Source organism: Pteropus vampyrus, unplaced genomic scaffold, assembly GCF_000151845.1.
Source record: "Pteropus vampyrus isolate Shadow unplaced genomic scaffold, Pvam_2.0 Scaffold101, whole genome shotgun sequence".
NCBI lineage: Eukaryota > Metazoa > Chordata > Mammalia > Chiroptera > Pteropodidae > Pteropus > Pteropus vampyrus.
This window is the reverse complement of record NW_011888882.1, coordinates 2,515,349-2,541,219: the sequence shown is the minus strand read 5'-3', so window position 1 is coordinate 2,541,219 and position 25,871 is coordinate 2,515,349. Positions and strand designations below refer to the sequence as shown.

Sequence of the window (25,871 nt, the reverse complement as noted above, 5' to 3'; positions counted from 1 at the left end):
TTCCTTCCTTCCTTCCTTCCTTCCTTCCTTCCTTCCTTCCTTCCTTCCTTCCTTCCTTTCTCTTTCTCTCTCTCTTTCTTTCTTTCTAAAAATTAAACACAATTTATTTCACTGTTGCAATGTTACTTAACTTCAGTTTTTGTTGCTTAATGGTTTCCATGTCTTTTATCTCTAATTAATTTATAATGCTTTTTGAGAGAGTGTTTGAGTTCTTATTCTCTGTAAATCTCCCTAGCAAGAAGTTATGAAATAGTTGGCAATCAGTTTCACTTGTTTAATGAATAAATGCAAAATGCTGCTATAGGCTTCTTGTAAAATTAGGATGAAAGCTATTCAGTTATGTTTGTAACTTGTGATATTTAGAACAGCAATTTATGTATGTGAGGCAATTTTCCCGAGTTTCACAAATCTGTCTTAATTTTTAAGTTCTTAGTAAAATTATAGATTATAAAATATGAGCCGAATATATAAGACTTATGTTAAAACTTGACTGTGATGTAAACTTGGGTACTATTGGAATAAACAAACTAGTGCATATTCATTAAATTAATATTAATTTTCTGAAAGTTTCTTACTAGCAGAAGTTCAATAATTTCTAAACAAAATTTAAATTATTTCAAAAATAAGTTCAGAGAAAAAAAGACAAGTATGCAGCAGTTCAGAGTCTTTATTTTATAAATCAAACATATATTTCAGCTTCTAATATTCTGTACAAAGGGCATAGAATTTGGAACTCAACAAGACCTGAGCTGGAAACTTGGTTCTGCTATTTATTGGGTGTGCCATCTTATGTCAGTGACTCAATGCCTTTGACTCTTAAATTTCTCACAGGGCAAATGAGAGTATTAATATCCAATTCCTTTGAAAACACCTTAGATGAATAAAGCTCTTTTGAGCTGTTTATTAGGATAAGGAATTTAAAGTCCCTAGGGCATCTAGCCCAGTACCTGGCATATTAATAAGTGGTAGCTATTATTATTGTTTTTGTTTTGCGAGTTTTTCTTTTTCCCTCATTAAGTTCTGTCCTTTTGAAAGCAACTATCTTCCCTAATAGTTAAAGAGCAGGAGTACAGGAGTCTCAAAGATCTGGGTCTGAATTGTGACATTACCTTTTTTTTTACTAGTTTAGTAAGCTATTTATTAACCTATCTATAATTGTATAAAAGGATGTATAGGGAAAATGAAATCTCTTTGCAGGGATGGATATTCTGAAGACTAAGAATGATCTATTTTAAAGTGTCTCGTATAGAGCAGGCACTCTATGAACAGTAAATATTACAATTCTTATGAGTCTTCTCCCAGACAGGTACCACCCTGAGATATATTGAAGAACCCAAGTTCACAAATATTTTTTAGGGAATAGAAGTAAGTTAATTTTTCTATTACATTTCTTTACTTTGCAGAAAAACAGAATTATAAAATTATTCCTATAAATAATATTTGTATAGTGATTTATAGTTTATAAAATACCTTTATAACTTAGGAAGACACTCTAAAAATATTCCTCAAATTTGCCATTTGTGGTTGTATTACACCAACAATTATCCTTACGACCCATTTTACCATCAAGCTGCTTAATAATTAACAATAATGATAAACTGCAAATATTAAAGAGGCTATTAAAAAAAGTTAAGTGTGTTACTGTCATAGGTCTATAATTTTCAAAATATCTGACATTTTAAATTGGTCAGATGAAATCGAGCAATTGATCATAGATTTTCCATCTCAGCAGTAGATCTTGGAAGTAGAGGTCTTCCCTAAGCAAGCATTGACAAAAGACACTTAGAAAAGTGGTTTCTTAATTTTTCTTTGTCTTCTTGAATATAGTTTAAAATATCAGCTAGGTTGCCTGTTCTCATTCAGGTTAAAATACAATTTAAAAAAATTTGGTAAGTGGTTTCTGGAACTTATCATGTAAACAAAGGAAAAGAAAGAATATAGGTATACTCATACTAAATAACTTTCTTAAATCTAAATACATGCATTGGGTTGTATGCTGAGATTAATGACATCTAAATGCAGTAGGAATGCAATTAAATGCTAGGAAATGAAAAGCATCTTCCAGTTTTATATGATAGCTGTTTTTACTATCACAATAACTGAAACACATGCTTAATAACTTATCAAATACATCTACTTCCCTTCAACATTGACAAGGTCAAAAACCAAACATCAGCAACAACTTGAAGTACCATTAATTCCTCTGAAAAACTTTTGAAGAGACTGTTTCCAGAAGCAACAAGCTGGATCCCCTGAGGCCTTTAGAGTGTTTCAGGTACTCTGGGAGGTGCATGTGTACTGTTAGAACCATGTGTTTAAGGAAAGTATTATTCTTAATCCTTGAAACGAGTAGCTTGCAATACAACCATTCCTTATACAAGGTATATGGCTCCATATGCAATAGCCCTGATTTCCAACCTTTTGTCCTATGTGCGATCCTTGGTTTAGTTATTATGGTTATCATACTTACATTATAAAACATGATGTAACATATTATAAGGGTAATTGCTACTTGGTAACTGATAACTGAACACCTTTGGCTCAGCGCTTATACTAGAATAGTCTGTCTTTTCAAGATCTGCTCCCAGAATCCCTCCATAGGCATGGTGTTTCTTTGTCTTTGATCTTTGCTTCCTCTCATTGCTTCTACCTTCCTCCCATCATCTGCTAGAGATTTCAAACCTTTTGAGGACTTCTTAACTATTTCAGTGTTTATATTTACCAGACCCATAACTATTGTTTGTTTATAGCTTCAATGATAATTTCAAAGCCATTTCACAAATAAAATATTTTGATACTCATGATAATGTCATATGAAATGAGGAAATTGAGGCATGAGGCAGTTATACGATTCGCCTAAGTCACTTGAAGCTGGTGTCAAGAGTACCTGCCTCGTGACTCTGAATCTGGGCCTTGTGAAACCCCTATTACATCATCCTTTCTTGGTCTTTGGATTAGACTTGCATCGGAAATTCTTTCTCACCAGCTGTTTGATTTTTAAATGTGTTGGGTGTTAAACTCTTTGAATTTTAGCTTCCTTGTTGGTAACTGGGGGGTAACAATACCTACTTCATAGAGTACTTTGAGGAGAAAATGGAATGATGTATGCAAAGTAAAAATCCTAAAATAAAGTAAGCATTAAAAAATGTTAGTTCTTCCAATACCATCTCTTGGTGATACTTCACCTAAAGGTAGTTCCTTTGGGTCTACAGAGGATCTCTGTTACTCTGTAATTCAGTGGTGGGCCAGGAGGGCAGAGAATATTTAATGTGTCAGTAGGGCAACAAAATTTAATTTAACCAAGGATTTATTAGTCGTCTACTACATCCCAGCACAGTGCTAAGTGCTTCAGATCTATAAACGAAGCAGCAGCAGCCAAGGAATTTTGGCAGCAACAAGAACAAGACTTGATGATTTCCTAGTAAATGAAGAGATTCCAAGAAGACTAGTCTGCCAAGTTTAACAGAGCTCTTGGTAAATTCTCCATTCAAATAGAATACAATGATTTTAAAGCTTATAAAGTTTATAGTTTACTCATTTTTTGTTAATTGAAAACCTGTTATTCATTTGCTAGAAATATTTATTCACTGAAATTCCAAATTTAATGTTTATTTCTTTACAACTCAAATTATGTTATACTGCACAATCAGATCAAATTTGCCCTGGTTTTTCCACATTCTGTTAAAAATTTAAATTTTATCACTCTTTATGAAAGTGTCTCCCCCATTCCTTTCTCAATGAAAATTAAATTCATAATAATTACATGTCAGGTAGGAGAGCCACTTTACCCCACAAGAAAAAACTATATGTGGATCAGCCCTGTGTTAAGTTTAAACAGGTTAGAAACAGGGCTGGATTTATTAAGTTTGTTTTTTTTTAAGTGCTAATTTGACAGTAAATATATATATATATTTATATACATGGTTTCCATTAGAGCTTATCATTGCCATAGCTGACAGATATGAGAGCATTTTTTTTTTAATTTAAATTTTTTATTTTTTAGTAAAGTAGAGTCCTAGCAGTTCCACTTCTGGGTATTTATTTGAAGAAAACAAAAACCACTAATTTGAAAAGATATATGCACCCCTATGTTCATTTTGGCATAATTTACAATAGCCAAGATATGGAAGCAATCTAAGTGTCTATCAATAGACAAATGGATAAAGATATGGTATATACACAATGAAATATTATTCATCAATTAAAAAGAATAAAATCTTGTCATTTGGAACAAAATAGACAGATCTAGAGGGTATTATGCTAAGTGAAGTAAGTCAGATAGAGAAAGACAAATACTGTATGATTTTACTTATATGTGGAATCTAACAACACCAAAAAAAAAACAAATGGACAAACAAAACAAAACCCCCCAACAATGACTTATAGAAACAGATCAAATTGATGTTTTCCAAAGGGGATTAGGGGGGAGATGGGCAAAAAAGATGAAGGGGGATATAGTCAATAATGTTGTGATAACTTTGTACAGTGACAGATGGTTACTAGACTGAGTATGGTGATCACATACTAAGGTATATAAATATTGAATCACTATGTTGTACACGTGAAACTAATATAACATTGTATAGTCTACTCTTAAATGGCACATTCCACCCAGCCCCAAAGTGTTATTTTTGTATTCAATCTACATTATTACATGGGGCGAGAGAGCACAGAAGAGCCAGTCTCAGAAGAAACTAGAAATGAAGGGTTAAAAATGTGTCAGAAGTTTTTGCTTTGTTTCCATTATCGTGTCATCTAGATTATAAAATACCCAAGGGTAGGAAGAGCCATTTGATATTTTATCCATCCTTCTTCTTTGGTGACTGGAAACAGAAATACTTGTTGAAGTAAATTTTAGCCTACATCAGACAAAAAGGAGTTATGACTCCACCCCCTCTGGATTAATTCATAAGAAAAGTATTTACAGTCAACTAAAAACATTTCGCATTGCAAATAGTCTTTAAAAAGTCAAATCTAATGAAATTTCAGCATAATTTGGTTAAAATTGTAAGATTAGAGGAGAATAAATTTCGTCATTATCAATAGTAACCACTGGGCACCTGTGCGTGAGGCAACTTGCAGAGTGAAACAGTCCAGGGTTTAGGATCATACATTTCGGTTTTTTAAATTTTTTAAATTTTTTAAAACAACCTTGCCAAGGTCACCAACTAGTAACTGGCTGAGCAGGAACTCAAACTCAGGCACTCTAGCTCCAGAGTCGGTGTTCTTTTTGTTGCCTCACTTCATCAGAGCAGCTCATCACATGCTCATTTTCCTTTGCCTTGGATTCTGGTATACAAAAATGTGACAGGTCTTGCCTTTCCAGAAATAAATAGTTATTGAGGACGCAGGACATATACATAAAGAGAGAAAAGCAATACATGAATCATGTTGTCAGATGCCAGAGGAAGTGTATAATTACAAGTTCTACAGAAGTTTGGAAAAGAGCAAATATGGAGATGGGGAAATCATCAAGATTTTGTAATGCAGGTGGAACTTGACTTAGGGGTTGTAGGGAAAACAGAACTAAAACCAGCAAAGAAGAGTGGGGAAAGTTATTCCTGACAGTGGGGTCAGCGAGGATAAAGTCTCTTTGTGTTCAGGAAATAAGGCTCAGTGTCCACGGGGAGGAAGGTTTCTATACAGGAACACTGATATTAGAGAGTGGGAAGCAGTACAAAGTCATTTTGTAATATGTTTTAAAAACCTAAGAGTAAGGAGGACTTCCTGTTGGAGAGCCACTGGGGTTTATGAGTGGCTGTGTGCATGTGTGCATGTGTGCCACGTCGGCCAAGTAAGTGCTTTCAAAAGGCCGATGAGATGGCAGTTGTATAATGTGGATGGGACTGGGAAAAGTCAGATAACAAACTGCAAGATCACAGAGAAGTCTTCAGTACACATACCTACATTCAGACACTTCTCAATTATTCCAGCGATGATTATCTGGTTGGTGAGTATTCCATGGCCTCGCCTCACCTACCACCTGTCCTTTGGGCTGGTTCCTTGCTTGTTAGCACCTGAGGGTAGATGGAAGCAAAGTGGTTTTTCAATTAGTCTTTTTTCCCCTCTTCTGTTCCTTAGTAGCTGTGGTTAAACATTTGTTTTGGGAAAGAGAGATATATTATGATCATTATATGGATGATCAGAACTTTTTTTTTTAATGGTACTTCCAGTCTTTTATTGAACAACTTGCTGATGAAGAACAGAGCTCACATTTGAGCCTAACCCTGGAATATGTAATTGTTAATTCCCTTTGATCTGAGATGGACTTGTAAATTGGGGGCTACCCACATGTACTTTCAGATGATGTTCTTGTAGCAGAACCTTGGGTCTGCTGAGGTTTTTAGATGAAAGTGGTTAAATGTACTCTCCTTAAAAAATGTTAAGATTACATAACTCCAGACTGACATTTATAAGGCCATATAATGATTATCCATATCAATTATTCTTACTTTTGTTACTACTTGAATATATTAAGCAAATGCTGCTTCTTTCTAAGTCAAATATAAATTACCAGGAGACCTGAGTAATTCTCTAGCAGCAGAGTACATGTTTGGCTCTAAAACTAAAGTGCTTTATTGAAGGGGTAGAAAAAAATAAAGAGAAATGGGAAAAATGAAACAGACTGCAATGTGAAACTCTTTTTTAAAGCAGCATTTCATTATTTCAGGCTATTATTAAGAATGTATATGACATCTAAATAAATTATAAGAGCCCAGTCCCAATACATCTCTATCACTAGTATGTGTCTGAATATAGTAGACATAAAAATTATTCTAGTCCAAAATGGCTAGAATATTCATCTTGAATATCTATCTTTTACTTGGGCCCACTGTATGCAAATATATTTAGGGTGCAATGCACACACACACATACATACAATACTTTCAAGAAAAGGAAAAGAACTTAAAAATTTATATACTTGGTTAATAGCCAGCTATCAAATCTACTGTATCTTTTCTCTGATTAACACACTTTCATACATTATTTTCAGTTCTTCCACTTGAATCTTTGTCAAGTCTTCACCTCACATTCCCAACATTGCCTATTTCTAGAGAAATAAGAAAACGAGTAGAAAAAAGTTCATTCAGTTATTCCAGAATGGCACAGTTCATTAGTGTCCACCCATTAGCCCCAAAACTGGCTCCATTGCTTGTGAGAACTTCTTGGCACCATCACAGGCCTGCTGACATTAACATAAAATAAAACAAAACAAAGCCTCAACTCCTTCTGAATTTGTTTGGTAAACGAGAATTATTACTAAAGTTCCCAAATAATTATGATTATGAATAATTAAAATGTTAAACTCAAGAGGGCACTCAACATTCATTACACTGTGTAACTCATGCCCTAAGGGTAGTACCTGCAATTAGTTCAGTTTTACAGCAAAAGAAAAATATGACAATCAGTAATTGCAGGTGTTTAGTATAAGGAAGAAAACAAGCTAACTTGCCTTTAGATTACCTTTTCTCATCTAGCAGAGGCATTTCTCTCTATTCTTAACATTTGTAGTAATTCCACAACACAGAAAAGCAACAGATAACAAGAAAACATATTTCAAATCTGTATGTAGATGCACTTCAGCTTTATTAGCTGTTCTAATTGAGTAGATTAAAGTAGAAGGTAAGATATAACAATGATGGTTTTAAAAGAGTCTTTAAAAGATATTTTATAAAATTTATCAATATGTTTATTCATTTAATTTACAAACATTTATTAAGCACCCATCATGTGTCAGGGTTTAGGTTAAGTACTAGTTACATTGCAGTATAAGAATTAGCCAATGGTTGCTTTTTAAACTCATACGAACTTATGTATACAAATTTGAATATACCAATATATTTGTATATTCTTACAAATATAAAGTTTGGTATATATATCTGTAATTTACAAAATGAAGTTTTCAAAGTGTTATTCTTTATTATTCTTGAAGTTGCGATAAATTATTTTAATTAAAAAATTAAATCATAAAATTATTTATATTTTTCTCTCTCAGAACCTCCTCTATAAAAAGTGTATATGTATGTATTACATTTATTTTATTTTTCAGTAATAAATGCTTTATAATTATTAGGGAATTTTTTTTTGGATGTTTATGGAACAAAAATATAGTCAAGTTGGATATGGTTTAGCAAATAGTAAGTACAGTTTTGTATTTACGAGACTATAGTAAAGCAGATTTTTTTGCTCTGAGTCAATACCAAATTGACAATCATGACCCAGGAAAGGGTTGCCTTTTACTAAATACCTTTTCAGAGAGATACATTTTGTCTTTCATATAAGTAGAGGAAAGAATTCATTAGAAAGGTAGAATGAGTGATTTCAGAATGATAAATCTCAAGTTACCAATTCATTTTTAATGATTAGTTTCCAGAGTCTTATATTTAATATTTTAGGTTATTTAAATGCTTATATATAATATAAATATAACTTGCTAAATCTCGATGTTACTGAATCATACATTTTGAAATTAATTAATAAAATAGCTCAAAAAGTGCTGTGAAATTTTAATGTTAAAATAAATCAGGATCCCTTGAATCTTTTGTTGGTTTCAGTTGTGAACCCATTTATATTAAGTATGACTGTGGGGTCTCTGGCATAGCTATTATGTAATAGAATCAAATATTAATATATCATTGTGTTTCTTTTTGCATATGATAGATCCTTTAATCTACCGGGCAATAATAGTCTATAACCAAAGAGATGACTGTTTAAACTTTAAAGGAATCTAAATTTTATAAGTAAATGTTGCCCTTAATACATTTAGGAGGAACAACTGTTTTTGGCAGATGATTCATATATAAAACAAGCCTCTGCACCTCACTTTCTTTGAGTTAATACGATAACATAACCAGAAAGTGTTTTAAAGGAAATGTTCTGATTTTCACTTCTATTTTGACAAACAACATGGTCTAGATATACAGGAACCAAGAGAGTGGATAGTAACGTAGAAGTATTTTTCCTGGTCTACAGAATATGAGGATCTTCTAAAATGCTCACAATAGCCATCTGAAGTGAGTTTCCTGGTGCTGTGAGAAACTACGTCCATGAACACCCTACAGTCCTTGATGTGCAAAACTGTTAAGTTGTGCACTTTATTAATGATATTCCTACCATTTATTAGGTATTGAATGTGTATTAGGCACTGAACTAAATGTCTAATGAGGTGGTATTCTTAGGCCCATTTTACAGATGAACAAAGTGAGGCTTGGGCAGGCTGAGCCACTTGCCCAGAGTCACAAAATTAGTAAACAATGGAGCAGGATGTGAAGCCTTACTCTGCAGCTCTGTACCTCACTGTCCTCAGCTCTCCATCTCAGAGGTCTAAGGAAGGCATTCTCAATTGTGAGATGCTTACAACCACCACCACAGCAAAATACTTCCCCTTTGCATAATAGTGTGAGTTAATTAAAAAGTGGCTTGACTATTAGTACCTAAAATCTGTTGCCCCCAATATTAGTATGCTCTCATACCAAGATATGCAGAATTTTCAAATATTTTATTAAAACCTAGGCCTTCTACTCTCCAATGAGCCCTTATAGTTGGAGGATTCTGTTCCCACCATTCTCTGACAGCAGCTCAACCTTCCGCACTCCCTCCCATTCTGTAGGAATTTTAATTCTGAGCAGGCTATAAAATCAGACTCAGCTTATACATCCAGTGAAGTTGTGTAGAATATTTCTCTTTTTTTTTTTCCACACTAGTACTATTATGTGGCATACCAGGATGCCTTTAAGCAATATAGTATCTCAATTACCTCAACTGCCATCTGTTTCTGTTTTTTTCAGTCCTGCTCCCTGGTTCCCTAAACGATGAATGATATTCCCTCTCAAGAGCTAGGACTTAGGCACATTCTCTGCAAAGAATATAGGTAACAAATACAGATATCCCTCCTATTTAGATATTAGATAGTGATCAAAGCCAATTATCTATCGATTTTTAGTTTAGCATTTCAACTATCAGTTATCGCTTTAACTCTGGACATTCTCAGAAGGTCTGAAGGATTGAACCATCACAAAATAACCATAATGAAGAGGTATTTTGAGGAGCAAGAAGGGGGAGACATGCAGGAGCATCTGCTTCGTTAATCTTGCTAAGGCCTTTAAATACCATCTGTTTTCTCTTCTTTTCTGGCGACCATTTCTCCTAGGCGAAACAATTTTAAAAGGACTGGGGGGAAAAATAACTTGAGAAACTAGTTTGAGATTTTAATTCTTTATTTCATCTGCCAGACAGTGCAACACAGTTAACTGCAGCAAGTGTTCCTAATAGATAAAGGAATTGTTCCTTCACATATAATTATGCTGACTCTAACAGTAGACATCGCCAACCATATCATCTTCATACTATTAGAAGAGCTAGTAAGTCTGAAAAGAATCCATTTCGAGGAGGGTCAAAGCTACTTTTATTTTACTTCAAACCAGGGTTATCATGGCATAAAAATGATAATTCTTTTGGGGGAACAATTTTTGGACTATAAAAAAAGTATCAAAGGGTAAATGAAACTGACTGCTATGACTGGCAGTAAGTTCAGGCATTTGGTGTTCTTTTGTGTTTGCTTTGGAATGTTAAACAGGTTGTGTTCTTTTTAAAAGAAAGCATTTTATTCAGAACATTCTCCCATGAAAGCCCTCTTTGACAAAGTGTCATTTTTTGATATATTACTACATGTCTGCCCACGTTTTATATTCAAAAAAGGTAAGCAATGTTTTAACAACTTTTGACAAGCATGGGGAATTAAACTTCCACAGAGTCGACTCTTAATGTAATGCTATAGAATGTTATATTTTCTATTTTGTACTTCTTCAGGGCAATATATTTTAAATTATATCAATTTCTGATTGAAAAAAGTTCAGAGAAATTAAAGATGAGTAATTAGAACAGAAAAGCTTCAATTCCTCAATAAAATGTTTTAAGCATATAATTCTGAATTGTTCAAAGAGCTACAGATATAGATATAAGTCACAGGAGAGAAATTCAAAGAATTTTCTAGCTGAAAATATCAACAAATTCAGTTATCTCTTAATTATACTTACATGTTACCTACAAATCATAAATTTCAAAATCATATCATCCTGCCCACTGGAAATCTCACATGGATAACCACAAGCACCTCAAGTCAACAAACTGCTCTTCATCCTGTGCCCCTCTGACTGTGACACTACATGACTGGGGTCTTGATTGCTCTCCAGCCTCATCTATCTCTACTCCATCCTGCCCTCGCTCATTCATTCATCCAGAGCTTCTTCCAGTTCCTTGAATGCCTCACGTTCTTGCTTCTCTCTGCCTAGATCACTATACCAATCAGCCTGGCTAATTTCTCCTCTTTTTGGTCTATGGTTGGATGTCACTTTCCTCAGGAAAATTTCTCTGATAATTCTCTCTCCAGGAGTCCCTTCTCAGGTCCTGTAGAACCCTGTTCTCTCCAGTCCGAGTCCCTGTCAAGCAGTGATGTCATTGTCTCTTTATTTGCCTATATCCTCAATAGACGGCCAGCTCCACAAGGGCTCAGACCATACCTGTCTTGTTCGCTATTAAATATCTGCTGCTGGGACTGGTAAGCAGTGTCCTGGATGCTCTCAAACTTCATTAAAAAGATTAATGAATCACTGGAGTGAGAAGTTCATACATGAATAATTATTTTTTTCCTTTTGTTGATAACACAAACTGTTAAACATGGCCACTTTAAAAAATATTAACTATTTGAGTTGGCATGTGTTAATATTGATATTCCCATTCGATTATTTCATTTAGCTGGAACAAGTTTCATATTTTGGTTCAAGAGCTTTCTCATACCACCTCTCTCTAGAAAAAAGTGTAAGGTGGAATGACATGCTTGTATTTGAGTTTATAATATAGACTTCTCCTGATAACAACAAGGGTAGACCGAAAGGGGGAGAAAGAATTAATGGAGACAAATGTATAACATCTGAAGGAGCTTAAGGTCTTGCTTTATATTGCTGTGTCATTATCATCTGATAACTTTTGGAGGGATGCTGCAACTGGAAAAGGAGAAAATTTAAAACTAGTACCCGTTCGGTCAATCAGAGAAATGGAACTGGAGAAGAGGGCATCTTATGAATATTGTTGTTAGATAATCAACAGCTGTAATAATCAATATACTCTTGACAGTATCTTAAATCTAATAAAGCAGTTGTGGGTAACTAAATTATGATTATGACAAATTAGGGCAATTGGTTCAGGGTTCTTTGCATCCAAAATTCAAATAAATAATCAAAGCGAAATTGGATTAGCTGACCTCCTCAGATCCCCTCTCACATATAGGAGGCATTTATTAAGCATACCCCAAATAACATCATGACATAACTGCTTCTGTATTTCACAAATGCCTTTGGATAAGGAGAAGGGTGGATGGAGTTGGATGGGGGCAGATAGATATGAGGGGAAGAAGACATAAGGAAGAGGAGGTGCTCTTTGAAAAGAGATAAATGTAACTCTTATTAAAAAAAAAATGCCACAGCAGTACTTTTCTTAAGCCAAGATTAAAAATATGATGAGCTTATGGAACGTTATCTTCCACAGCAAAAGTAATATAAAACCAATTTTCGTTCCCACATAAATTACTTAACACACCTGCCAGACTAGTTTTACACATTAATACTGGCACTGATGGACCATCATATATAAAAGAGATTCTTTCTCTGTATTTCTTAATCTTCAGCCTTTCATATTTCTTTGTCTCTTTAGGAAATTCTTAATTCTTATTTTGAAATATATAGAAATAGTTCACCAGGAGCACACATGGAGTTTTCATTGGCTCTCTTCTGGGCTTCCTGGGGTCATCATGTAGATGATGGTAGAAAACAATTTCAAAGACAAAATAATGATGAATAAATTAAAGCACAATATGTATGTATGTATGTATGTATGTATGCATGTATATATGTATACACACACACATAGTCCCTATCTAAGAAATGCATTTGTTTTACTTAACTGTATTTTCATCTCAAGAACTGTTCACCCTATCCTCACCTCTTTCCAAAATGCTTCTTTATAGCAATTCTCATTTCAAAAGGGTGCTTCAAACTGATTCTGGAGAATTTAAGTTCTCTCTGCTCTTTTGGCAATATACTTTTTATCAGATGAGCAGGAACAATGTGAAAACACCTGTCACAGTAATTTCAAATGTCTATCATCTGCAAATTATACATAAATGATCTATGGTTGCAATGTGGTCCTTGAATAGAGGACTTTTTTCAAGGAAGACAAACACATGCTATTGAAAATATAAAAGGGTACACTGTAAGAAAAAGCCACTTGTAGCATATGCGAAAACTTTCAGTTTTTGTTTTTATCAAAACGAAGAGAACATTTCTGAAAGAACTAGCCTTGCTTTTCATTCACCCAGAGCATTACATATACATGCACGCCTACTCCCAGGTATAGACATCATTCACTCAGCTCCACAGGCTGCGGCAGGAAACGGAGTTGGAGCTGGATTAGCAACAAAGCATTTACTGAATGCCTACTCAGAGTAAATGATAGATAATCTACACCCTCACCCCACGCCATCCCTCCAAAACAAAGAAAGGCATAACTGTTAAACATGTAGACGTTTTTTAAAAAGCACAGAGAAAGGCTTTGGGTTATAAATCTATTTTTACATCCTACATACTAATTCTTTTTTGAGATCTTAACTTATATTCTAGTCATTCTCAGAAATTGGTGCTGCAAGATGATTCTATTGTGCAGCCAGATCTGAGAATCCTGCCCTGAGATTTGGTGACAAACTCCCTTCCTGTTTCTCATTTCTGTCATCTGTTCACATCTGCATTTCCTTCACGACTAAGTAGCTTTTTTTTTTTTTTTTCACCAGGGCTTGAAAGTTATATTTTCCTATCCCGTCCCCCCTTCTGCTCTCAGAACTGTAACACGGTTCTACTGGTTTGCTTAGGAAACATTAGACATTTTAACATCCAGGTTTAAAGAAGTAAGTATGTAGCAAAGTAATGCTTCCATTTATTATCTAAAAGAATAACACTTGAAACAGCTTTTGACATGGGGGTTGCAATTTTCTAGGAAATAATAAGGTATGAAGGGCAATAGAGAACATATCCTTTTACTCTTTTAAATTCATAATATTTCAGACATAAACTTATGGGAACATAATGGTATGGTATTATAATCACTCCAGTATTCCTAAAGGTTTGACATTTTACAAGAATGTATATGATACTCAGGTGGGGTTCAAATGGGTCTAACCATCCTGTTGCTGTTTTGTAAAGCTGCATGTTCTATAGTAGTGTGGCTAAGGACAGCAATATCTAGCCCTCAAAAGGCAATAAAGAACAGTCTGGAATGTGCCTTATTTCTAAACTATGGTGGCACGTTATAGCACTCTTTGTCAGCACTTTATTGGTTTCACAAGAATAAAAACAAACACTGAAGTCTTTACTCTGAAATCTATTTCTAGAATTTATCTTACTAACAAAGGACTTAGTCCTGTGAGAGGTGTTCTAGTTATAAAAGAATTTCTCTTTGTAAAAGTTTATTTGCTATTTGAAAGGCTATATTTATTTGGCACTCTTAATTTATAAATGTGCATTAAAAGCAACAAACTGTAAAATCATACTTTTCCATGATCCATATAATAAACCCCAAAGAAGGAAATTTACTGAAATAAGAATACTTTTTTTGTAACTGGGTAAAACTAGTTCATTTATTCATTTATATGGAAAGAACAAAAGGAAACCAAACTTTCATGGATGCAAAAAAAATTTTGGAGTAAGTCAATTTGCTTTCAGCAGTGTTTCTAGTGGTTATTTACTCACCCCAAATGCATATTCATTGACGTTTTCAAAAACAGTCTTACTTTTTCCTTTCTTATATTTAAGCATACAATGATAGGCAGCTCATATCAGTGCTTTCTTTAGTTGTTTGGATTTTGTTTTGTATATACATAAACTTAGGTTGCCTCAAAACAATAAAGGAAAATAAAGCATATTTCCAAAGCAACGACAACAACAAAAATAACCCGTTTTACTACACTGTTACTGCAGAGATGTGTCTTGGTGAATGGAGTTTTAAATGTGAAAGATGCTTTATCATTCATAACCAAATCCGTTTACCAATCAGCCCTGCATATGGGTGACAAATAATGACAAATACAACAAGTAACAGGCTAAATGGCCACCAAACAAAAGAAAATCTACTCTGCAATTGTTTACGCAGCAAGAGTTCACACATTTTAGCCTGCATTCTGACTCAAGAGGGAAAGAGTCAAAATGGGAGAATACGCACACACACACACACACACACACACACACACACACACCCACACCCCCACACACACACACACACACCCCACTCCCCAACATTAGGGGGTTACCAGAACTGCCCTATCAGATTTCCACAAATGTTAAGAAAGGACCTAGAAACAGGAAGGGGTCCCTTTCAGAAACGGGTCATTATAAAGCTTTGATTTCCTAACTTGTTTTAAAATATGATTTTCCTTTTTGTCAGGCTGAAATTCTTCAGAGACAAGGTTCAGGAAAGCAAATAAAACATTATGGGACAATGGATAGATGGAGGTGTACTTTTTAGGCCAAGAAAACTGTCTTTATATAAAGCCTGTCTTTCTAGAGGGGAGAGAGATGAAGAAGAAAGGCTTTTAGAGAATAAGGGTGATTAGCAGCTTTTCACAAAATGTCATGTCAAACAAGAGTTCTTCATGCATTTTTGAAAAATAAATGATCAATATTTACCATGAATGTGACAAGCTACTTGAAAGCATACATTTTCTTTGTCCATTTTTTTTCATATATTTAGCACAGGAACTGTGTGAATTACCCGAACAAGACCTTTCTGGGATGTGGGACATGGCGGGGACTCAAGCTCCTGCCACTTTTGGGTTCTTGCCATTGGACTCATTAACTCTCTCTAGAATGTAAGCTCAATGAAGATAGGTTAATTTTTTCCTGTTTTGCTTATTGCTCTATCTGTAGCACCTATAATCTTGCCTGTCAGAAAGTAAATATGCAATAAATATCTGAGAAATGAATAAATGGATTTAGACCAGTCCCTCTGACTTTGGCTACTATATCTAGTTACCAATTCATTGAGATATCATCATGTGTCAGACAATGTGCCAAATGCTAATTCTTTAATATCTAATCATTTAATACTCACAATGGCTATATGATAAAAGCATTATTACCTCCATTTTAAAATTAGTAGTGAAGTACTAGAATTAGAATGAGGTAGTTGAATAACTTAAAGTCTTGCAACTTGTAGAAATTAGAGAAAAATTTCACCTTGTTTAAGTTCAAAGCTTAAGCTCTTACTTTACTATGCTAAATCCTAGTTCGATCCTGCTTAGTCAGTGACTCTGTTCCATCCACAGTCTCGGCCTTGTTTTTATTCTTGACCCTGGTCTTTTCTGAACTGCTCTAACACTGGTCTGGGGATCCTGTACCGTGCTTGATGCAAGCTTTGCTTCAACACTTCAACATCCCCAGCACATCTTTGTGCTGTTATCTTAGGCAGCTTGGGCTGCCATAACAAAACACCATAGATTGTTGGCTTAAATGACACAAACTTATTTTACAGTTCTGGATGCTTCAAGTCCAAGATCATGGTGTCAGCACACTTAGGTTTTGGTGAGGCCTCTCTTCCTGGTTTGCAGATGGCTGCCTTCTCACTGTGTGCTCACATGGCCTTTCCTGGGTGCATGCATGTGGACAAAGACCTCTCTCTCTCTCTCTCTCTCTCTCTCTCTCTCTCTCTCTCTCTCTCTCTCTCTCTCTCTCTCTCTCCTGATAAGGCCACCAATCTTATTGAATTAGGACCTCACCCTTATGACCTCGTTTAACTTAAATTACCTCCTAAAAGGCCTGTCTCCAAACACAGTCACACTAGGGTCTAGAGCTTCAAAATTTGAATTTTGGGTGGGGGGGACAGTCTAGTCATAGCAGATGTCCTTCTGAACTAAATTATCTGGGACAGTAACAACCATATACATTCCATTTTCCTGCTTTAAATCATAAGATTCACTCTTACACTTGCAGGAATAACTCTTTTGTCACCTTTTGGGTTCTCGTAATGTTTTTGTCTCAGTAATTTAGATATTAAATATGTGTATCTTGGTCAAACATATCCTGGATTTGAAGAACTGTTCTAACTTGTCATTCTGTGAATGCAATCTTCCAACGGTAAACTCTCATGGATTTCTTGATTTTTCCAGGGCCTTCATCCTGGCCATTCCATGATCAGAGTTAGCATACAGAGGAAAACACAGACTCAAGGGTCATACACCTGAGTGCTAACCCTCTTTCTATCTCTGTGACTTAAAGAGGATTGTGAAATTTACAAAATATATATTTTAAAATTATTGTTTTTCTAAATCTACCAGGTTATAGATACCTCCTGATTCCCAGAGAACAATTTCAGAAGTATCATGTGGCTTAATATACTTTCCAATGGACTTCACATCTATGTGCTACTTTCCTACATATAACTTTGAGAATCCCTGTTCTGAGTAGACAATGACAATAAAGTCAATACAACTTTAAATTATTCCTTGGGATATTCAATCTATTTCTAAGGACTTTCCAGTTGGACCATCAAATCTGAAATCATACTGTGACCTATTTATTACAAAGATTCTTTACTACAGGAAAAAAATACAAAGGCTACGACAGTCTCTTTTTAGTAACAATAGCCTTGTTCTCTAAACTTGTATTAAGTTTCTGTTGGGTGTCAATGAACCTTGTAGAAGAGTACAAGTATATGGCATCATGACATGCATCGAAATGTTATTGTAGACATGACTAAAATGTGAAAGTGTCCTGGTGCAGCAATATGAACATTTTAAAGAAAACTTTCCTATTTTGGCAAAATAGATTTCCATAAACCGTTTTTCTTCAGGGAAGTCTGAATGTGTGTGCATGTATGTGTGTGTGTGTGTGTGTTATGTGCACATGCTGTCCTGAATTGTAAAGTTCCTCTGGAGGGGAGATATTTCTTTATATGTTTTATTAGTATAATTACATTTTAAGATATAATAGTTTTTTTAACATATGATTAAAACTATTACAATATAAGTATCCACAGTAAACACAATGCCATTATTTAAAACAGAATATGTGCAAGTCACATACATTGTAATATTAATAGGCATTTTTTAGAAATATTGTAACAAGTTATCACTATTAGATTTTCACATAATTACTTACAAATATCAAATACAAATTATTTATTTCATAAGCTGCTATCGGTACTAAATTTAGATGATAATGCAAAATTTAAGTAGAAAAGTATTTTTTGGAATTTTTTTCATCATTCAATAAAGGAAATAAAGTTTTCTGTTGTTGAGTCACACTGATGATTAGTTTAATTTAATTTCAATTTCTCTAAAAAACAAACTATATATTTCTCTATAACTGTAGAGAAGAGTTCTAGATAAGGAACTTGAAGATATAAGTCCTTGCTTTGGTTCTGACATTAAATAGCTCTGAAACTTCAGACAGACTATTAAATCTCCTGAGTTTTTCTAACCGCAAACGGAGAGGATAAGATTAGATAGGCTCTGAAGTCCTTACACGTTCTCCCAGTCTGTGATTCAGGTGGTTATTCCTATTATGAGAGCCAATAGAATTAATCTCCATGAACAGAGAAAATTATCCTTCACAAGGTCACAGTGGCTAACCTTGCCATTATTAAACAGAATGCTCCAGGTGACATCCTGCAGTTAGTTACTCCAGCCCAACAGAAGCCACACTTGATGATTCCTTACTCTTTGAAGTTCATTACTTATAATGGTCTTTTGCCAACTACTGAGGTTGACACCCACCCCATAAGGTATTAATATATCTCTCAGGAAAGATTTACTGGATTCCTCCACTACACCAAGCCACATCTCTTTTCATATGAGTTTACACAAGGTTAAATAAAAAATTTCTGTCATAGCATTTAGTACAATAGGTAGTTACAGATCAATCTATGTATTAGTTACACACCTATTTATCATGTCTGTCTCTATCTTTAGGGTGCAAATACCAGGATAACTAAGACTAGGCTAGTTTTTTTGTTTTTGTTTTTTCTAATTTGGTCTTTATTTTTTCAAGGAAATAAATGAACATACCTTAAACAGACAGTGCAATAGGGCTTATTAGGGAAAACAGCAGCATGCTGCCCACTCCAACACCATTTTCAGCTCTCTAGAAGCAACTACTTTTAATTCCTCCAGCTGAATATTTTAGCATTTTTGACTATCTTTGTAAATATTATGGTTATATTACTTTTCCTTGAATTATTAGTTTTAGGCATTGAATACTGATTTCTCTCTTGGAAGGCTTTAGTCTCCTTTCACCCCCCTCCACCACATGTCCCACACAAACACTTCCTATCATCCCACTCTCCCAATACAGTTAGATCAGTAGTGATTACTACAATTATCAATACATTATTATTATTATTATTATTATTATTATTATTATTATTATTGTTTTTGACTATTCTCAGATGAGTCACAGTAGTATACCATGATTGCTTCCTTTTTTGCACAAATCCTCACTCTCACAGAGTTAATAATTATCTCGTTGAGTTTGTTTTCAATAGCTTATCACCATTACAATCCTTCTCCTTTGCTTATTGTGTAAATCTCTCAGTATGTTTAAATACATTAGGTATTCTGTCAATTTCCTTGTTTCTTGGAGCATTCTGCCTGGTTCTATTCTAAACTGGTTGATGCACCAGTTTAGATGTCATGCTGAGTACTCCCAATCCTTGGATTGTATCTATGCTTCCTGATTCCATAAATTTTGTTTATTCTTTCTTTCTTTTTCCTTTGGTGAAATACTTTCTCTAAAAGTTTCTTGAAAGCGGGTCCATGTAAGGTAGACTTTTCTGAATCTTGTGTAACTAAAAATACAATATTGTGAGAGATGTCTATCCTGACAAATAATCAATAGTACATATAGATTCTAGATTAGAAATAATTTTCCTCCTGGATTTTGTTTATCTCTAGCTACCAATTATTGCTGTTGAGAGGTCCGATTCTATTTTGATACTTTATTCAATCTATGAAATATACATTTTTGCCCTGGAATTTCTTAGGATTTTTCTTTGCCCTCAATGTTATAAAATTTCTTAATGAATGTCCTTTTTTTTTTTTTTTTCACTGTGCTGGGTACATCATGGAACCCCTCAGTTGAGAAACTCATGTTCTTTAATTTTCAGAATATTCCTTTGATGACTATTTTTTCCTTCCATTACATTTTTTTCTCATATTGAGAATTCTCATTATTCAAAAGTAGGATCCTTAACACTAATTTTAAAAAAAAACCCTCAATCCTATTTTTCATCTTTTTATCTTTTTGCTCTATTTGCTGTGTTGTTTCTTCTTTTTTTTTTTTCCATTTTTTTTTTTTTTTTTTTTTTTTTTGTTTTTTTATTTTTATTTTCCGTTATTTTTTTTTTTTTTTTTTTTGATTTTGCTTCTTCTATAACACACAATCCTTTCACTGAGGCAAAATCTTGTCTTATTTCTTCATATAGTCTCTGTTTCTCTTCAAGGTATTACTGTCTGTTTTTAGTCTCTATGTCAAATTAGATGCCTTCCTTAAACATGTGTCGATCCCTTGTTTACTTACATTTATGAGTAAAATGCTTGGGAGCATTCAAGAAATGGGTCAGTTGTGCTCTTTACTCTAGGGTTGTCTGACTAAGCTGTTTCCTTAAGGAATCTCTATATTTGTATCCTTTGGTTTTTCATTTCTGAACTTATCAGATTCCTCAAAGACTCTTCAAGTATTCTTCCTAGTCAAATCTGATTGCCAAGATTCTCTGAATACAGTGAGGAAGAAGACCGTGGACCTTAACATTCCATATGTAAACTCTCATTTAAATCCATTATTTTCAGTGTTACCCCTTTCTCCCCTTGATGTTCCCAGTCCACTGACTCTCTGTTTTGCTCTAATGATGTAATAAAACTTCAGTCTTCCAGATGAATACATGAGTGAGAGGATCTACAAGTTCTTTAAGTTGCTCTTAATCTTCTTGTAGTTAAGTTCATGTTTACGCCCCAATTCCAGAGATAGCCAGTGAGGTCATTTCCAGATCCTTTTGGGAGGCTTTGGTGGAAACTATATTGCTTCTGAACTCTGCCATGGCTGGTTTTCGAATTCAGCATTTTGGGTTTTTTAAATCAGTTTTCATATCTATATCTGCTTTCCAGCTTATATGATTTGTCAATATTGTCTCTTATCCCATGCTTATCCTTGTAAATGTGTGCCTTTTTAAGAATCCTGTTTCGGTTATATTATTAGGGGTTCAGAAAGTAGTTAATACAACATAACTACCCTGCTTTACATGGCATCTTCATCAGAGAGTGCAGTGCTTGGCACTTAGAAGGTCCCTAATAAATATCTATTAACCGGGTGAAGGAATCATCCCCGTGTGTAATTCTTTTCATCCTCCTGATGTGAATAAGGCTCTACCAACTGAGCAAATTCTCTGGATTGATCCTATTCAGATGTCTCTAAATGTTTTAAGATGTTAAATATTCTTTGTCATCTTAACATAAAACCACATATGGAGCAACTTGGTCTCTGAGAATGTCGCTATTATGAAGATATCTTGTTGGAACTAATCCACCATCTAGACTAGAACTGAATACCAGCCTCTAACAATGACAGAGAACTTGTCTATGTCTGTCTTGGTTTCCACTTAACATGTATATTAGCTGTTTGAATAGATTCTTGGATGGTGAAAGTCACTTTATTGCTGCCCTTTGAGTATGGGGTCATAATGAACAACCTCAAATTGTGGCTATGGCCAAAGAGAAAATGACAACTGTTGACAAGTGCTCTTGGTCCAGACTTAATGGCTATCTAATAACATTAAATATATATATTAAAAAATGAAACAAAGGAAAACATGGACTCACAAAAGAATTTCACTGTATATATTTTGACATTCTTTTCTCTTAAAGGAAATTCTTTAAAAGGTATATTTCATGTATTTATGTGTTCTCCTTTTCTGCTCCCTCTCCTGTTATTTTCACTCATAAAGCAATAATTATTATAAAATGAAAATATATTTACAATTGATTATTATTGTTCCTCAATCCTGACTTATTGGTTATTAACACACGATGATATACTATGAAAATAAGTTCCTTATTTTATTAGATACTGAAACAGGTAGCTTACAAACTGTATTTACTTATTTTGAAATAAATGTTGTGTTATGGGCAGAGAAAGATGACATGAAAATCAAATTCATGAGAATCAGACTTGAGGCAGGTAATTTCTAGGATTTGAAAATAAAACAATGGATGCTGGCTAAATGGAAGAGACTTTGTCTCCATTTTCATGGCAGTACTAGGTTAAGTGAGAGGAATCTTCAGCATACAGCCCTGCACCATCAAATACCTACTCAATACCTTGTAGCGTCAAACGCTGGGACTTTACCATTACTCTGGAATGTGTGTTGAGGGGACTATTTTCTGAGGAAAAGCTTGGCTCTGCCCATTGTGGTCCCCCCGGCCCACCTCCACTCTAGGTTCCAGTGACTATTTTGATTAGACTACCTGATTAGTGAGCAAAATTTAACTCTATTTTCATTTGGTTGGTCATAAAAACATATGTATCTTGACAACATAGGCACTGAATTTCAGGTTCTTCCAAAGGTTGTAACCTTGAATTTTGTTGGTAAATTCTTCCCCAAAGCAAAAAGTAGTACATAATTTTTAATATCTTATAGACACAGTTATCTGTTCTTTAAGACAGAAAATATTTTTCTGGTACTAAATTCAAAATTGAATTTGTCAGGTCATCCTTATATAAAAAATAACATAAATATTAACAAACATAATGAATATTACTTTGGCCAAGGTTTTTAAGATTTGGAGAAACATTTTTCACAGGGTTATTTTTGTATCACCTTCAGTTAGTGGAGGGCACAATATTATAAGAATTTTTGAAGAGACCTGATGTATGCACGTAGATTTCTAAATAACTAAATAATTATGATCGCAATATTCATGAGGTACTTATCATGTGCCAAACACTGTTCTAAGCACTGTACATGCATAAACTCATTTAATCCTCCTAATTACTTAAGAGATAGACACCTACTATTATCCCGTTTTTTTCACAGAGAGGTTAATATTTTGCTCAATATCATACTAAGTGGCAAGAACACAAAGCTAGAACCTGTATATCTAAGGTGAATTCCACTTTTTTTAATATCACTTCTTTCAGTTAGAGTTTTTTGTAGAAGTTGAATAATAAATTCAAAACTAAACTTCAAGGCAAGAGCCTACAGTCTTGTAATTCTAAAGTGTCAATTAAAAGAGCAACACCCAAGATCAAAGGTAACATTCCATTTTTGAAAATTTGAGAGACTGCTTATAGTCTCAGGGGGAGGGCTATAGATCATTCAGCTAGAGACCTCAGAGTTATATATTTTGGGAAATATTGGTCCTAGGGTCATAGCTTTTATCCTAGACTTAAAAAGTAAAGGGAAATAAATTATTTCAGTGTCAACCAAACATATATGCGACCACAATCTCTCTTAAAGAAGTTTTATCATGACCTTCCATGCCATATACTATGGTTTTATTATTTTTCTCCATAGTTTTCATAGAAAGTTATTATACTCAAGTTGTTTGTTCTTCCTCTTTTTTTTTTTTTTTAATTAATTTGACAGTACCATAAAAGTGTCTATTTTATCCCCCCAGAATCTGTCATGGTAACATCATAACAGTCTTTATAGAACCAGGACTAAGAAGTTAATGCCTTGTTTACCCATTTACGGAACATATTAAATTAGCAAGCTCTGATTAATCACTGATGTGTAGGACACTGGAGATTAAAGCTACCTGCTTCCCAATTTAATCAATTTTGGTGGAGGAACAGACCTATTAAAAGTGATGATGGATTAATATAGTAAATATAGTAAAAGTTCAAAGAAATTATATATATAATCATTATATATATATAAAGATTAAAGGTTAAAAGTTATAGTAATGGTTAAAAGAAATTATACAAACACACACATACACATCCCCTATTATATGGCATGGAGAGGGTGAGAGAGAGAAAAGCAGTGTGTGTTTATCATGGGAGCTTAGAGGAAGAAAAACTATAATTCTCCTTGGAAAAGACAAGAAAGTTCTCATAGATGAGGTGGTATTTGAATCATATTTTGAAGGAGAAATAAGTCACAAGTTGAACCTAGTGAGTAAAGGATACACCTCTTGGAACACAAAGAGCTTAGTTACGTTGAGGGACTGTAAAGGCTATAACATTAGCATGTGTTTGAGATAGTGTCACATGGCCATTAATACAGTAGACTCTGGTGACATCATTGTGCCAGATTTGAATCCTGGAGCTGACCTTGGAGAAATTTATTAGCAACTTCTCAGTGCCATAATTTCCTTATCTATATAATAACAAAAATAATAGTATCTAAACTGTAGGGTTATTAAGGGTTAAATGAAATAGTATTGTAAAGCCTGTAGTATAGTGCCTGGCATATAATAAGCACTCGATAAATGTTAATTATCATTATTATTACCCCAAAGAGACAACTAATTCTTACATAATTGATAACACTATTAAGGGTGAAATTTCCTCCACGTGGTCTTTGCACTCATAAGAAGCAATATTAGATTATGCTTATAGATTCCTTTGTACAGTTACTCTCTTCTGTAAGTCAGAAAGCTATCCTTAAAAGGCAGTAAAACGACTTTGAGTGGTGTCCGAATAGTTGTTTCACAGCCCATCCAAGCATTCAGATTTCCTCATTTATGAAGCCAGTTGATGAATGGGCACAAAAAAACAAGGACAAGAAACTCATAATGTCACTAGATACTGTACGTACATATGTTAGAAGGACAAATGCTTTATTTAAGACATATAAGGTTTATCTTTTGCAAGGGAATTGAATCATATTGAGAGGAACCAGTTATCATTTGAGCAAGATAATTTAGAAATCCACCTTACAATTTTAATTGATTTTAATTTAGAATCTTGCCCTTACATTGACTAAATTTGGGCATTTGAATGGAAGAGAGATCCAAAGAAATTTATGTTCCAAAAGCTTGATCCTACTATCTGAATAATATTAAATGATTATAGTTACTTCTATAGATGCCATTGAGAAATACAAGGAAAATTAGCAGGACACACAACCTTTACATTTAGATTCCATATCCCACCACTTTCTGTGTGAGAATTTAAGTCATTATTAAGTCCAGACAGCCACTAAGGAATGGGTGTTCGAATGACAGTAACAGGTTTTGATAAACTTATTTCTCCAGAGCCAAAATTCAGCAGAGCTGACCAAGTTCCACATTTAGAAGATCTTTTCTAGTTTCCTAGATTAAGCCAGCTGAGAAAAGGGTAAAGAATAATTTTGAATGGAAGAAAGCAGCCAAAGTCAAAGAAATCCTGAATATTGGGGAATGTGGGATTGAATATGAGTAGGTATTAAAATGAGGGGTTAGAGACAGCCCAGACCCCATGACTATGCAGGTAAATGTATGAATTCATCTGTTGTAAGCCAACAGAGAGTGTAGTGTCAGGGTTGGAGGGTGCCTGCCCCAATCAACGTATGCAAGTTTAAAAAAAAAATTAAGGTTTAAAAAAAAAATTAAGCCAAACAAAACACATCTGTGTCCAGGGCCAAGATTCTGTCTGTTTTATGAGCCTGTGGGTTGGTGGCCTCTGTCCTATGCTAAGAAGGGAGAAACTACACTATGCGACAGAACTGGTCATATCATTTATTAATAAATATGCAATTGGTTAGAATACCGAGGGGATAGAGTTTCCAGCTGTATGTCCTCGGGCAGTATAAGGGTAAAGTTTCATTGGTGAGATCTATATTAAATTAGGGGAATT

General features: G+C 34.3%; 1 protein-coding gene across 1 annotated transcript in view; it reads right to left on the bottom strand.

Annotated features, from left to right (window-relative positions):
• HS3ST5 (heparan sulfate-glucosamine 3-sulfotransferase 5) overlaps positions 1–6,019 on the bottom strand; it is a 102,359-nt gene extending 96,340 nt beyond the window's left edge. The window contains exon 1 of the mRNA XM_011364783.1: positions 5,904–6,019. The gene's annotated coding sequence lies outside the window, so the exon portion shown is untranslated. The remainder of the gene's footprint in view (positions 1–5,903) is intronic.
• Between the last annotated feature and the right edge of the window lie 19,852 nt (positions 6,020–25,871).